We start from the raw sequence: 15,526 nt of genomic DNA, 5'->3' as shown, positions 1-15,526 counted from the left end.
CACCATGTTTTAGGACAAATATTACAGAGAAAATTGCAGTAAAAACATTGTTATTCAACAGGTCTACATCACGCATACATTGGACGTTTTGCCTTTGATACACTAAGTGTATCTAAATGCAAGGCTCAGCAAGGGAAGCAAAATCTTGCTCCCCTAGGTTATCCTATATATAGCATTACTGTGAAATGCAGCAACAATACGTGGGGATTTCCTACAAAAGTAATTGGAATTGGGAATATCCAATTAAAATATCCAACCATCCATTTTCAAACTGTTCCTTACAGTTCAAGGTGGTGGGGGAGCCAGGGTCTATCCCTGCAAGCAATGGGAACAAGGCAGGGTACAGTACACCCTGGACAGGATGACAGTCCATTGTAGGGCACACACACATTCACGCCATTTTTTCCAAAAGCCAATTTTGGAAAACCAACATGTCTTTGGGCTGTGGGAGGAAACCGGAACATCTGGAGGGAACCCACGCGAACACAGGGAGAACATTCAAACTCCACACAGATATCACACAGAACCCAGGGCCCTGGTGCTGCACTAACCACTGCCCCACCATGTCACCCCCCAATTATAATATTAAAACAGTATATCAAGCTTATCTGAGAAGCCAGTTTGATTGATTGAATCAAATTTAGCCACAAAACTGGGTGGAGTGATCATGCAGGTCTTGGGTTAAAAAGTGTGCAACCCCCTTTTCACCTTTAGCAGCACACAAGAGCCTGCTGTCTCTACGCAGGAACCTCCCAGGAACACATCAGATGGTTTTTATCATTGTACCCTATGGGGTTTATCAACAACAAAGTCATTTTAAAGCAATTGGCAAAGTGTTGTAGCATTTGTCTGAAAGGAAACTTTGTAGGACTGATGTATTGCACCATCGATAGTTCCTTTTAATTTCCTGCAATTTCATCTTCTACAATGTCCAGTGTCTTCTTAATGCTTTGAAATAATAAAATTCGAAAGCAGTGCACAAAAGAAAAATCTAAACAAAAGAGTGATTTAAACAAGGGAAGAATAGAGAAGTCTTCTTTTAGCAGCATTTCACCTGAGAGCTATTGTTTCTCATTCAGTTACAGCTGAGTGTCTGAGACCAATACAACAGTTTTACCCTTATACAATAGATCATCTAGGTACAGGTCTGTAGGACAGGTACAGAGAATATAAAGCTCTCTGCTGTACAGAGCAATTCATTTTAGCCACACACTGGAAATGCCATGTCTCTTCAGCTAGCAGCGCTAGGGCTCCAATGAGCAGGCAGTGTGCTGTTGGTGGGTGGCAGCACTGAGGTATGATGGATAGCAGAGGCCCTGGGCTGTGAGCCAGAGAGAGTGTGTTTATATTGGAATGTGACTGTGTGCACATCCTGGGTGATGGGCTTACTGAGCACTCATGAGCACAGCGCAAATCCTCAGACTGGAGACACCGTCTGCCCGCGCTGCTCCAAACACAACGTAGCCTCCACAGAGCCAGCAGCTTGGAGAAAGTCGTCCTCTATAAACGCCTGAACAGACACCATGACCGAAGGTAGGACATCCGAGCTGTAAACACTTTTTTTTTGGAGGGGGGGAGGTGAGATTTCACAGACTGATTGCAGGCCCCTATGGCAGTTCTTTGTTGTCCTGCTGATGCTGGCAGGTAGAGATCAGTTCATTTGTATACATTTACACAGTAAGAGTCAGTATTGGTCCTTCTCAGGAGTCCAGTTTTGTTTTAGTTTAAAAATACAAGTAGATTTTAAGATGCTCAGTTGGTCAGAGGAGCCACGCGCCTAGGGTTTATTTTTAGGGTTTCACAGCTGTATGAAATGGCCCCATGTGCTGACCAATTAGGCTTGTGTTCATTTTATGGATTGTGGAATGCGCTCTTGTGCCGTTGCTGAGAAGTTCAAGTAACTTCATAATTTGCATTATGAATGTATCCTCAAAGACTAATGAACCATAATATGATCTACTGTACGTCAAGTGACACTTTTTTTTTTAAAAAAAGAAGAAACATCCTTCTATCTTTGCTGGACAAATGACTTAGGAATGTTTTAGTGGAATATTAATTCAGCAGGTTGACCTTTGCTGACACACTTGAGAGGAAAAGTACTTTGCTTGGTTTTATTTATACAGTACCTGTTAAGGGTTTCTAAAGATCCCTGGACATCCCTCCAGCAGACACAATAGCTGTTTTGATTTATACAGTATGTGTTTAGTTATGAGCAAATGTTTTTTAGGGAATCTGATATCTGTTGTGGACACAACTCTGCTTCAGTTTAGACATCTTTTCCCATTATGTTACATAGAGATCATGTGGCACTCTTGCTAGGCTTAACTCACAAAGTAGAGAGACACTGAGGAAGAGAGGTAAACAAGTGAATTGTACAGACACGTTGAATTTCACATGACAACAGCCTCTTCACATGCTAGGATGCATCTCTGGGTGTGTACATAGAAACTGCGGGGGCAGAATCCTCTTTCAGAAACTCATAATCTTGGACATGTGGTTACGTTCCCCCTTGATACTGCTAGAATGCTCTATCCCAACCTAGTAGGTGGCACTGAATTTGAGGGAATCTGATGCTTTAAATGTGAGTCATTACAAAGGTTGTTTTCAGTATGGAAACTACCAGGAATTTAAAGAGTGATAACAAACTATTTAGCGCTCAAGTGATCCAAAACAGTTAAATAGAAATTAAGAGCCATCCTCTTTCTGAATTTAAAACTATTCTTCATTTTCGCAATATTAAGCCGATCTGGAACAGCCAGTGGCAAAGTTTTTTTTGTGTCTTCTCTCACAGTTAGGCTCCCCTTAACGTCTTAACAGTAAATGAGGAAGTGTACACAGCCAGGTCTGAACTCTTCACCTTCCAGCCACTCATCTGTTAATACGTCACAAGTAACCCCACCCCCTACTAGACAATCAGCTCTGATTGGGGGGGTGGCATGTCCCTCACCCACAGCATCAATAGCCTATAAGTGCCTAGGAGATGGCAGAGGTCTCTGTGACAATAAGGGCCGAGAGAGCCCCAGTCCACTATTCTACCCTACCGTCAGCGGCTCCCAGCCAGTAGTGCACTGCCACGTGGGAAATTGTGGTCACAGTTAGTAGGTGACATGACTCAAGCATAGAGCTTAACCTTTACGTGATAGAATAAAACCTTTCTCCACCCTGTGAACTGTCCCCTTCATTATAAACCTGACACCTCTGTCTCAAAGTAGAACTTGTTGCAGATCTTGGTTGCAGAGTTGCTTTTAGGCATTTCAAACATATGTAGACAGGGCAGTTTTAAGTCTTTTAATCAAGGCAGAGGCATGTTTGGCAGGGGTGCCAGTTGTACCAAATGTCACTGTTGAAATATCCGAGTATAGAATATAATTAATGGACACGTGTGTTTCGCATCCATGTGAAGATGGTTCTAACATGGGAAAGCCAGTGTTCCGTGTTGTAAGGAGGAGTGAGTCCCTTTCAGGTTTGATTTCGGCACCAAGTTATAGATGCTGCCTGAAGCCCGTTAACTAGTTGCGATTCGGGTTTGAAGATGTGGCGACACCACATACCGACGGTCAAATTCACAATGTGCATGCACTACGTGGGAACTGGAACTCAGTATTTTCACAAACGCAATCAACACCTTCAAAATCATAACAGAGTAAAGAATGGCTGAATGGGGATGATCCCAAAGAGAAACGTTTTACCAGGCTGCAGTCAGTTGACTTGGAAGGTATCTAAACCATCTCTTGCTGACTAATGCCACACATCAAGAGTATGGTTTTACTCCGAGATGACAAGTTTATCACCATCTCCCTAGTGACGGCTATTTTCTAGCTCAATGCACAGGGCAGGCCTGAGCTTTAAATATCATAGGGTGTGCTTCTCTCCCAGCACATACCAGGAAAATCCACTTAACACTGAGGAAATAGAGTGATGCCGTACACCTCCTTAAGATTTTATGGTTTAACATACTAGTTAGACATATTTGACCTTCACCTAATCCTCACCTAAGTCGTAATAGTAGATAAAACTATCCTCAAATAATTTTACATTGTTAAGTTTGTGTTAAAATGTAAGTGCACCCCTTGATTCAGTAACTGATGGCACCTCTTTTAGCAGGAATGACTTGAATTAAACATTTCCTGTAAGAGTTAATCAGTCTCTCCCATTGCCTGGGAGGAATTCTGGATCCTGCCAAAGCATCTGTTTAAGGTTTAGGTTTAGACTTTGACTTGGTCCTTCTAAAATCCAGAATTGCTTCTTTTTGAACTATTCTGTTGTGGATTTGCTCTTTTACACAAGCAAATCTTGTCCTGTTGCATGATCCACTTTTAGTTGTTGGACTGTAAGTCTCAATCTTTGTCTGATGGTGGACTCATGGTGGTTCTTTGAGACTTCAAGGAGCACCACATGGTGAGATCTTGGGGAGAATTTTACACTGGTAATGAACTTCTCCTTTGTAGATTATTTTTCTTACCATAGAATGATGGACTTCATATTGTTTTGAAATGGTTTTGTGACTCTTTCCATAGATTTCTTCTGACTCTGGCATGATGTGTTACTACAAACCTGCGTGCTTTAGACCAGACTGACAAAGATTCAGATTTTATATACAGTTAGAATCACTTCCTAATGATCATCTAATCGTTTGCACATGTTTTGGTGCACATGAATCTATATACTCTTTCCATTGAGATGGTAGTACTTACTTTTTCACACGAAGATATTGAATGCTGGCTTATTTTTTATTCTTTTTGGTTACCTCTATGGATGCTGTTGGCAAGAAATTGATGCCATCAGATGGAACCCAGCCTTCATCAGAGATTTTTGCCCTTATCCATTATGCCCTCCTGCTGGCGGGTTGCCAATGATAGCTAATCACAGCTCAAATAAGCAATGACAAAGCAGAATTATTGTGTATTATTTGTCAAATCAGGTTAGTGTTGTCTTCTGTTAGTACTTGGTGAGGCCTAGGTGAAGTTCAAATATGTCCAAATACTGTATGTTCAAGCATTACATTACCAGGGAGCTTACTTTTCCACCACACTGTACATACAGTATTTGAAACTCAAGCCAGGCACTATTAGCATTCCGGCAACAGTAAAGTATGGAACATAATAAAATGCAAATTGAAAATTGTGAGAGATTACAGATTTATCTTACACTAACTACTTTCAAATACTGGTCCTTAAGCTCTCGAAATCCCTTGTATCAGGTACTTCAACTCAGGAACGGACCTCCACTGGGCTGATAAATCCTTTCCAAAAGCTTGATTCAAACTCAGCCTTACTGTAATATGTACTGTAGTTCAGGTGGGTAGCTGTGTCAGCATTCGTAGGCTGCAAAGGAACAGGTAACGGGTTTAGTCCATGCTGAAAAGACAGGAAACACAACGTTTTGGCTGTGGAGCCTTCTTCAGGTGTGTGAAGAAGAAGGCTCCGCACACCAGAAGAAGTCTCCACAGCCGAAAAATTGTGTTTCCTTTCTTTTCTTTTCAGCATGGAATAAACCCGTTACCTGTTCCCTTACTGTAACATATCAGCTGAGCACTAGGGGTGCGGAGGGTGAATCATTCACAATTATGGAAGCAAATAAAAGGCACTTCTGCCGAGAAGGGATTATCTACACAAAAAAGGTTCGGACAGATAATAACTTGTGTTCGAAATTTTGAGATGGAAAAAGTTTGCTCAGAGCCTTAATGTGCAGAAACATCACATTGAGAAGATGACCTAAGACAACGTGATATCTACCAGACTAGTGGCAATCTACACTACATTATCATCATATTATCTTTATTTGTCAGTTCTTCAGTCAGCACGTACTGTGTGTAGCTTTAGAGAATGAGGTAATTATTACAAGACCCTGCAAAAATGTCCTTTAATGACACATGTGACACACTCTTGGGTTCAATATTTTAAGAAGCTCAAGCTTGAGCTCTGACTAAAATAGTCACAAAAGCGTTACTCCTTCTGAAATGACATTCCTACTATATGGGTCAAAGAGAAACACATAAGTGGTCAGCTTGAAGGGTCAAAGTTTGGTTTTGACAAAGATCCTGCTGTGAGAATGATTTTGATTTGTTTTCATCTTTGGTGAAGGGGAATATTATCTTTCATCATGGCAAACCCGATAACCAACATCTGCATGGGTCCTGCCACAAAAGTACAATTCAAAACCACATGCACAGTAGGCCTCTTCAATGACAAACAGAAGAAAGAAAATGTGCTGTGATAAGGAATACAAACCACTTCAAGGACTTGAGAACAGAAAGGTGAAAAAAGTCTGTACAACAGGAACAGCTGAAGAACAGTTTCAAACAGTTTGGCTGGTCTTGGGCTTGTGAAAAGATATTATTCTTGTCAAAGATTTCCCCCCAGCGTTGCTTGTGTATGTCCTAAAAGACTTGAGACGAATGCAATCTCTTGCAGGCAAATAGAGCAGAAATAAATTCGGTTCTCACTCATTAAAGCTACTGCGTACTTTTGCCTTTTTACATCAGTTTTCCCAATAGAATTAATACTCCCCTCTCTGCTTCAAAAGATATCTCGCTACTTAGGAATCAGGGACATATTTTTATAGATGATTTAAGCGCATGTATTGACCCACTCATGTTCAAGGTTAAAACTGAAGAGTACGATTCTGCAGTGTTAGGAATGTTTTTGAATTTGGGCAGTGAAACTTCCTTTGCAGATCAAAGTAAAACTTTCTTCAAAACATTATCTCTGTTGCCTTCCCTGTTCTGAATGAAAATACTTTTAATTAACCAAGTGGTACTTATTCAAGGCCAGATTTTCTTCTTTGTTCAACATCTAGAGCCGAGCTGGCAAATTCTATTTTTTTTAAGATAAAGCGCATTTTACCTTCCTTGTGGGTGTTTTTCTGTCATCAAACAAGTACATCATCCTTCTGGGATCTGAGCTGTTTTTTCCCATTTCCCATGAAAGTCATGGTTTTGAAAAAGACGCATCTATTGATGATGCTATCAAAAACAACTTGAGTTTGTAACTATTTACATTGTACAACAACTATACATAACCTTATGCCACTTTTGCAGAGAACCACCAATACATTTTGGATTCAGACCACCTAATGTGATTTCAGCATTTGTAATGTCCCAGGAGCAGCTCATATGAAGATGAAAGAAACTCTTACAAAAATACATTCCCTTGTGGTCAAAGCCAGCATCAAATTTATATGGAAAACACAACAGATAGGTGGTTTAAATATGCTTTCAAAGTGATAATTCTATATATTGTACATGTAATTCCTCTGTGATCAGAAAGATGCTTATTCCTTGTAAGGGAGGCAGCAACCTCAGAACCTATCCTGGAAGCAAAATCAGAATGTGGGAATGCTTACTTGAAAGGACACAGCCCATCACAGGTACTCACACATACCTACAGTAGTCACACTCACACAGGGGGATTTACAGATCCCAATTTACATACCTAACGTCTTGGGAATGTGGGAAGAAACAGGAGCACCTGGAGAAATCCTAATCGAGCAAAACCTGCAAATTCACTTCCAGATATCAATGTATAAAAAATTCAGGAGAATCCATTTGCTAGCTATGACTTACATACACATAATGTTCAGAAGAATGCAGGTAAGAGACTACCTACAATGTCTGTTTTGTTTATTTCAATATATGTGTGCAAGATTGAATACTGTATACCTGAAAACAAAACACAAAGAGATACCGTACACATGGAGAACAGCATTATCAACATTGAATCCTCTTCTGTATTCAATCCAGATGGAGAGCAAATGTATATATTTCCCAGATTTTAAAATCGCCCAATTCATTAGCATTACTGATTGTGAAAACATAATTCTAAAATCGCTTATTCTAAAAAGATAGAAACAAATTAGAAGCAAAACAGCTTCTAATTTATAAACATAAAGGTAAAATCTTCCCACACAATATTGGAACAATAACTTTAGACCTCAGGGAAAAGGGCACAATATACAATTTTCTAGGCAAACAAGACAAATCAGTTGGCTTCTACTTCAGACGAGAAGCTTTAAAAATGTAGAATCCAAAGTCATAAGAAAGCGGAGAAATTAAATCAAGAAACAATTCTGATGCATTAGTACAAGTAATGCAATTACAAAGAGATTTGCTAACTTTCTAAAAGAGGAGTAATGTCATGGGGTATTATTTACGCATGAGAAAAAAACTGTTTATCCATCACCTAATAGTCTGATACTGAAATGCATTAAATATCTTAACTTAATGGTACAAATTATTGTAGGTCTAATAGCTTAACTTAAATGTCTTGAACAATCTGTTCAAGCTGTCTGAAAGATTTTTTGGATAGGCTCCAATCACTTCAGTGCTCCGAGCTGCCTGAGAACACTGAGTGCCCTACTGACAGGCAATAATAATTAATTGAAACTATCGACTGAAATCTCTCCTGGAGATGAAGAACTGCCGCCTTGCTAACATTTAACCCATGTCAGTCCTGGAGGTGTTTAGAGATACTGTATTTTATCTTCACTGCGTTGTCATTCCTCCATGATCAGGAAAATGATCTTCATCAAACAGAGGACTTCCATGTCCATCAGTCCCTCGACCTTTGTCAGTGCAGGAATCTCTGTCTCTTTTAACATGACAGAGTGCCAAACTGCCATGTGCAATAGGAATACACAGGTCTTCTGAGAGCTCAGGAAATCTCGCACAACAGACTGCCAGTGGGTAGCTCAAAGATCTTGTGGTCCTGTCTTATACAAGACTCTGACTTGTGTCAATCACAGTGGATCTGATCTCAAGGTGCTGAGCTATGACTAGTGTTTGACACTTAGTGTATAACTGTTCAGGCCTGAAAGAAAAAAAAGAAATGCCGAAAAATTAATTTAGAAATTAAAGGCACAATAATACACCACTGAGTCTGGCATAAAAAGAGTCAGTTTACCAAGGTAAGGGATATTTACAGCAGTTATTTATTTTAGTACTATTTCTGACATGATAATGATGATTTTGCTGACTGTCATTGTTGAGGATGACAGTCTGTTATTCATCTCCATTAATCTTTGCTGCAGGCTCCTGTGTGATTGTACAGTCTGATTTGTGAAAAAAATGCTTTGCCTTCTTTTGCACAGGTTATTCTTTCCTTGTTCTCTTTGAGCCCAGTTTTCTTAAAGATTCACGTCATTTTGTCAGCTCAAGTTTGAGACTACAGTCATATTTAAGTATGTTTTGGTGCTGTTTGTATAGGATCAGCAATGTGCGTTTAGAACACATGTAGTAAAGGCTTCAGTATTTTCAATGCCTTATTAAGGTGATGATGTAGTGCCAGCCACTAAATGATGTGGGTTTGACTTATTCTTTCATCTTAACCTAAAACAAAAACAAAAAGGCTTCTAAAATTTTTTAAAAACAGCCCATGTCCATCCACAAAAGTAGAATTTAACCTTATAATATTAGCATGCTTGATGATAAACCAGGGATTATCACAGAAGCACAGGGAGTAAGCAAGAACTGACAGCACATGACTGTTTCACCCCCCTGGACAGGACATCAGTCCATCAGAAAGCCACAGAGAAAGGGACAAGTTAGCCACTTAAATTTAGCCTTTGCGAGGGGAGAAAACTGGATCGCCTCAGGAAAACAATTTATGAACATGGAAGAAAAACGCAAACTCCAAACAAACAAACATCCAGGGCTGGAACAGAATCCAGACGTCATGAATTAGCAGCACTAATGGCTACGGTATCTTTGCTGTCCTTAGATTAACGATCCTAAGCAGAAAACAAGGCAGTCAACTAATTCCTGAAAAATGAAGTGTCTGGCATTAACATTATCCAGCAGTCTTGGGTTATGTTCTTTGCAATGATTGCAAACTCCAACTGTTATTTCTGTTTTGTGTGTGTGTTCTGATTTGCATTAAAGTCACACTTTGGGGTGAAGATGAAGTTAAGGTGAAACCTGGTTTGGTATCTTTTGCAAAGAGGGTGGATATCTTAAGAGGACACAGCCCAATATTAGAAATGTATGGGAGGTATGGGAGAGAGAAGCTCACCCACTGCACATGTGCGCCATTCATTTTAACCTTCACAAAAGTCATTTTTGTCCAGCCCTGCTTCTCACATCTCTTTAAAAAGCAATCAAAGCTGCTCATTGACAAAGGACACTTGCTCCTCGTGGTTCCTTGTGTGCTTAAGTAATAAGTAAACGTGAATCACCACTTCTCAGCTGCAAGAGGTAATTCATTTTCTGACTCCTCACAAATGAACTAAGTGGATTATCCAATTTACTGCGATTGTACGCTTAAAAAACTGAACAGGGGCATGCACAGCACTGAGCGCAGGAGGTAAATTACAAAGAATGTGACAGATAAGATTTATGCTGCAGTCCAACATGCTAAAAACTATTAAGCCTCAATAATTCTAATGTGAAAGTATCATTTATGCTCCTTAAGTGGACGCTTTGAATAAAAGACTCAGACCACAGATATAAGGGTCCTTGAGTGACTGCAGCAGGAAAGCCTCTCTCCTTTTCAATAATTCACTCAGTTATGTAAATGCCTCTGCTTTTAACCACGCAGCTCTGAACTCTGCAGACCCTCTTCTCATACAAAATGCATGCGTTGCATATGTCAGTGTCACTGTACGCACGAGCTACAGCACACCAAGGCCTGAAATTTCAACAGATGGTTTTGTACTACAATTTTCTTGCGCTGCCAGGAGCTTTCGCAAACCCTTCTTATCAGCGACTTCTTAGACTTATTGCAAAAATCCACAAACACCAACAGGAACCAAAGGATACCAGACACATCATATCTAATGAGCAATGACACTGACGGTTTTTGACACAGGGTGTGCAAGCTTGGAATTTTCATCTGCACAGTTTTGTGACTTTGCTCTAACTTTCAATATAATCAGTAATGTGCATCATGGTAAGGTAAAAGTAAATCACATCCCATCAGTATATTCACTGGCTATACTGTACCTTTGAGTTTTGTAGTGGACATTGAGGTTTAGTGTAAGACCATCCTTAAGTTACAAATGCCATGATAAGGTTAATATGATGAGAGAAAACAACTTCACAAAATATTTAATTCACATTTTACCTCTACAGCAGAATAATGATTCCTCACGAATTAACTACTGTCCTTTGATTATGCAGACCAGTTAACATAAGTTCAATACAGTCCTGCTGTTTGTCTCAGTGTGATCAGAGTAAAGTCTTTAGCTGGCACACACAAGTCTGATGATACAGATACTATTCTTTCCACAACTTTAAATGGTGTCCTCATTTCCTGGAGGCATGCTTGTGTGATTCAACAGTTTTTGCCAGATTCTGATAACTGTACAAATTTTATTTACCTTCAATTCTGTGATGAGAAGTGCAGTTCTCTACAGCAGGTACCGGTTTTTAATGTTCTGTCTAGTACCTTTTCAGTTAAGGATTCTGACTTCAACTGGTCTGACGTAATAAAACGCAAGGCCATTTTCTTAATAGAACTCACAGATTGTTAAAATCGTTTCTCTGGGTGTAATCCATAAACGTTTCTTCTCAGGCAACACATGAGAGATTATGGAGCACTATCTTAGCAATTCACCTTTAGGGTTTCACAGCCCCAGACACATTTTAAAAAATGTCCTCATTCCGATATCTTCCTTTTTTCTTATTCCAAGGAAGAAACCAAATTCAAACAGCACAGGACGTTTAACAGCTTTGCTTGATAAAAAGTTGCTTTTGGTATTAAGGGAGCCAGACAGTAGGTATTAGATGTGTGGAATATGAACCTGAAAATTCAAAATATATAGCAGAGAGCCAAAACTGTTTCCATAGAAACCTTGTGATAATGCCAGCCCCAGACCTGCCTGAAGAATTAGTGAATCCCTCATGCCTGTTAAATTCAAAGACATTTCCCCCAAACCAATTAAAGTTGACTGCATTCAGAAAACACTCTCACAGCCACAGGAATACTTTGAGATGAATGCTCCTTGTGTAGAAATGTAACTCAAGGGAAGGAGGATTAAGATTGCAAGCAGTCCAAGTTCTCAAGCTTAAACTTTTTGAGCAGGCCCAAAGAAGACCAAGCTGTCAGCTGATAGAAACAGAGAAAAGAGTATGGCTTCCCTACATTCTTCAAATGTCCACCTTGTTCTTTTTTTCTTACACAATAATGAAATTTGACAGAAAATAACAGAAAAAAGAAATGGCAGCTTTAGAAAAGTAAAGATGCTCTACCTGGCTTACTCACAATACAATTACAGTCTGGTCTAGTGTTCTGTCACTGAGTGGCTGTAACAACTTAATTGTATTCTTGAGGACAGCCAGTGCACGGTGTCGTGACTTTTAAATAGGAAACCAGTATGAAAGGCCTGCTTGGTTTCTGCTGTGTTCACTTCAATGGCGAATTGAACTGTGTCTCATTTTGTATTGTGAGCTCAATGTGGGGGTGGCAGCGGCAAGTCATCCTGGCTAGATTTCAAGCAATTTTACTGTGACAATCCATCTTGATTAAAACACCTTCTCACAGGCAAATCTACAGTACATCTACATTGGAAGCCTCTCATGGGGAGTCTAGCTGGTGGCGGCAAGATGCTCAATGGAACCAGTGAGGCTAAGCAGCTAGAAACGTCATGTTGTAATTTCATTGTGACGTCTGAAGCTGTTGTTCATTATGTCTTATGCTGCTTATGCTTATGACTTGTGCTTATGCTTATGCTTATGCTTATGCATGTCCCTGAAAGATCTGTTCATATGCTTGTAAGGGATTATGATGTGTTTAGATTTCTGTCCATATCCAGATCATGTCTTTGGGTCTATACTACTCCTACAAGCATTTTATACAACCTGATTACCAGATTACTGGTTACTGCCAGATTTACAAATGCATCCATTTAGATACAGACTAGACATTACATATTTGGGCCCATATTAAATCAGAAGTGAGTCCACAGGTCCTAAATCCAGTATCTGAGAGCACCTTTCCTCTGGGTTGCTGCAAGAAGCATCTGACAGATGGGAAGCTGGCATCAAGCAGACTTTTCTTAAGGAAGAAGCTGTGATTTAATGCTGGGCTCAGCTGTTTCAGTCCTGTATCTGTCACTCGTAGATGCACATGATAGAGAAAGAGGAATAGCAGCAGATTTTAATTACTGACGCTACAATGAACAAAACTTTATGCATAACATTTACACAGTAGGACAAAAGGAACACATCCTTGCAAAAAATAATATATCGCTGTACCTGTTGGGAAACCATATACAGTTTAAACCATATACTGTATAAATAATCAGCTAATGTTTTCATGTACAGTATTTTTTCCAAAATCATTAATTTCATAAGAAAGAAAAATATCTTTGCTCAGCAATGATACAACACCCTACCATAAGATAATCTAAAAATGTATTAAGAGGTACAACCAAAATCTTTCCAAGGTTTTTTTTTTGTTTTGCTGTTTTTCTTTTATTTTTCTTAGGGTTTGAAAGCTGCTAAAGTAATGATATTTTTCAGATGTGTCTGATAAAAAGTGAGCTTCATGTGGAGAAAACTTTAACAGCAGTCCAGATTGCCCCATTCACTGGTGATACCACTCTTGCCTTTTATGGTAAAACCGGGACAAATATTAAATTAAGTGCTTTAATTTGCTCTATAAGCACCGACTTCTATTTGTGCTGTGCAATTATAGAAAGATCCCTCCAATTCCTCTTTAACACATGGTATAATTTCCCCACCCCATAATTTGCATCACAATTGCATCTTTCGGCCTGAGCGAGCTCTATATTGTTTTGTGGGGTGCTGCTGACATGTAATGCATTTGTAATAAGGAGCAACTAGCACTTGATTATACAGCTTGTCTTTCACTGTTTTCAGTGCCCCAAGACAAGAGTTCAGAGAATCAAGCCTGCTATTCACACAAACCTGGCAATTTGCTTAGGACGGATGGTAGTGTCTACACCATTTCTCATTCACTGGGAAACATAACCAGTGTCTATCAAATGAAAAAGGAAAAGGAGTTATTTTTAAATTAATTGCACTTCATCCTGCAAAAAGTCAATGATAGTCTCAATTGTTCTCTGGTCAGACCTACTTAGGAAAACCTTATGCGTCTCGGTGGGGTGTTTTTGTATGACAGCAAAAATGAAAAAAAAAAAGCAAACCAACACTATTTTAACCAACAAAGTCCAAAACTCAGCAGGAAAATGCAATGAAAATCCTACAGTATGTGTAGCTCTGCAGAATCTTAAAATCCATTGTATGTGTATAAAAAGATGCATACAATATGTGCAGTATTCAATCATATTGAAAATAAAATTGGTTGTGTTACACAATATGTTTTTGAACAACAGGCTCAAATTGTTTAGAAAATACCCAAATGCATATTTTGAGACTTTACTGTTATGTAGTAAACACTGTAGGGTCCTGACACTGCAAACAATATAACAAATGTGACCCTTGTATGAAGGAAGAATTCTTGATCCATTGCAGCCAGAACCAGGAGCCAGCTCCAGCACAGCTGCCTATTAAGGAGCACATGGAATTTCCTGGATTTGTCTGGGTGCTGAAAGAGAACACCCTCTTTGTGGAGCACAGACCTTGACACCAGCACGGAGCGCTTCAGAGCAGGAAATTCAAGTCCCTGAGTAAAGCAGCACCTCCCAGTTCTGAATGTGCTGAAAATGGCCTTCAATTAACATAGGAGCAGATCCAATGGTGTGTGTGTCAGTCGTTTATGTTATTAAAACTTTCAATTTCATTTTTCAATGAGTCTTCATGATTGCATGATTCTGAACTTGCAAAACAGACTAATTTGATTAAACACTTATGGGCTACATCAAAGTCTGAAATGGCATCTTTATGTTGTGCAGATGACTGAATGAGTTGGTAACTATCTGCAAACAATAGGTTACACAATGTACTTCATGCCAAAAACCTCGAGGCAAGGCTGAGCTACTACAGTTCAAATTTGTCATGTGTATATTAAAGAATTAATTACAAAATTACATCATTCTTTGTAAGTCGGTCTTTTTTGATGGCAGGTTATTATAGGCAATGCACATAGACATTTTCATTTATTGAAAAAGCTACACCTGGAAAGTGAATAGCCGGTTGTGGTAACACAGACAATTACGCTGTACAAACATAAGGCCATTTCAAGGTCTTGCAGTATGTTTGAACTTCTTTAGAATGTTTGAAAGGAAAATTAAATACACAGCCACACTAGATCAATTCACTGTGATCACTCCTGTGAAGTCTAATATATGTATGCAAGCAGCAAGCACACACACTAGGGACTTTAGACTCCATGAACCCTTGAAATTCAATACTTTTGGTCTGTCTGTTTTATAAACCCCATTGATAGCTAATACCAGGGTAATCTTGAATAGTTTTCTGGAATTAATCTTAGAAGACATTCTCTCATACTGCTGTCCTAACATATTTGGTAAAAGGCAGGAGGTCTTAGATTTCATAGACTTTCAGGCCTGATATCTCTGTGGGTTCTGAGCTTATAGCAACTTGAAACGAACCGCAAGAGCTATGGTCTTGCTGTTTTTTTTATTCTCTCAGGCAGGAATTTAAACC

At 39.3% G+C, this 15,526-nt stretch overlaps 1 protein-coding gene across 1 annotated transcript in view; it reads left to right on the top strand.

Moving 5' to 3' along the window:
- Nucleotides 1-1,368: 1,368 nt before the first annotated feature.
- lzts1 (leucine zipper, putative tumor suppressor 1) overlaps nucleotides 1,369-15,526 on the top strand; it is a 45,629-nt gene continuing 31,471 nt past the window's right edge. Inside the window, exon 1 of the mRNA XM_015338563.2 lies at nucleotides 1,369-1,533. The gene's annotated coding sequence lies outside the window, so the exon portion shown is untranslated. The remainder of the gene's footprint in view (nucleotides 1,534-15,526) is intronic.

This window comes from Lepisosteus oculatus, chromosome 2, assembly GCF_040954835.1.
Source record: "Lepisosteus oculatus isolate fLepOcu1 chromosome 2, fLepOcu1.hap2, whole genome shotgun sequence".
Classification (NCBI taxonomy): domain Eukaryota; kingdom Metazoa; phylum Chordata; class Actinopteri; order Semionotiformes; family Lepisosteidae; genus Lepisosteus; species Lepisosteus oculatus.
The sequence above is the reverse complement of the archived record's forward strand: the minus strand, read 5'-3'. Positions and strand labels throughout refer to the sequence as shown.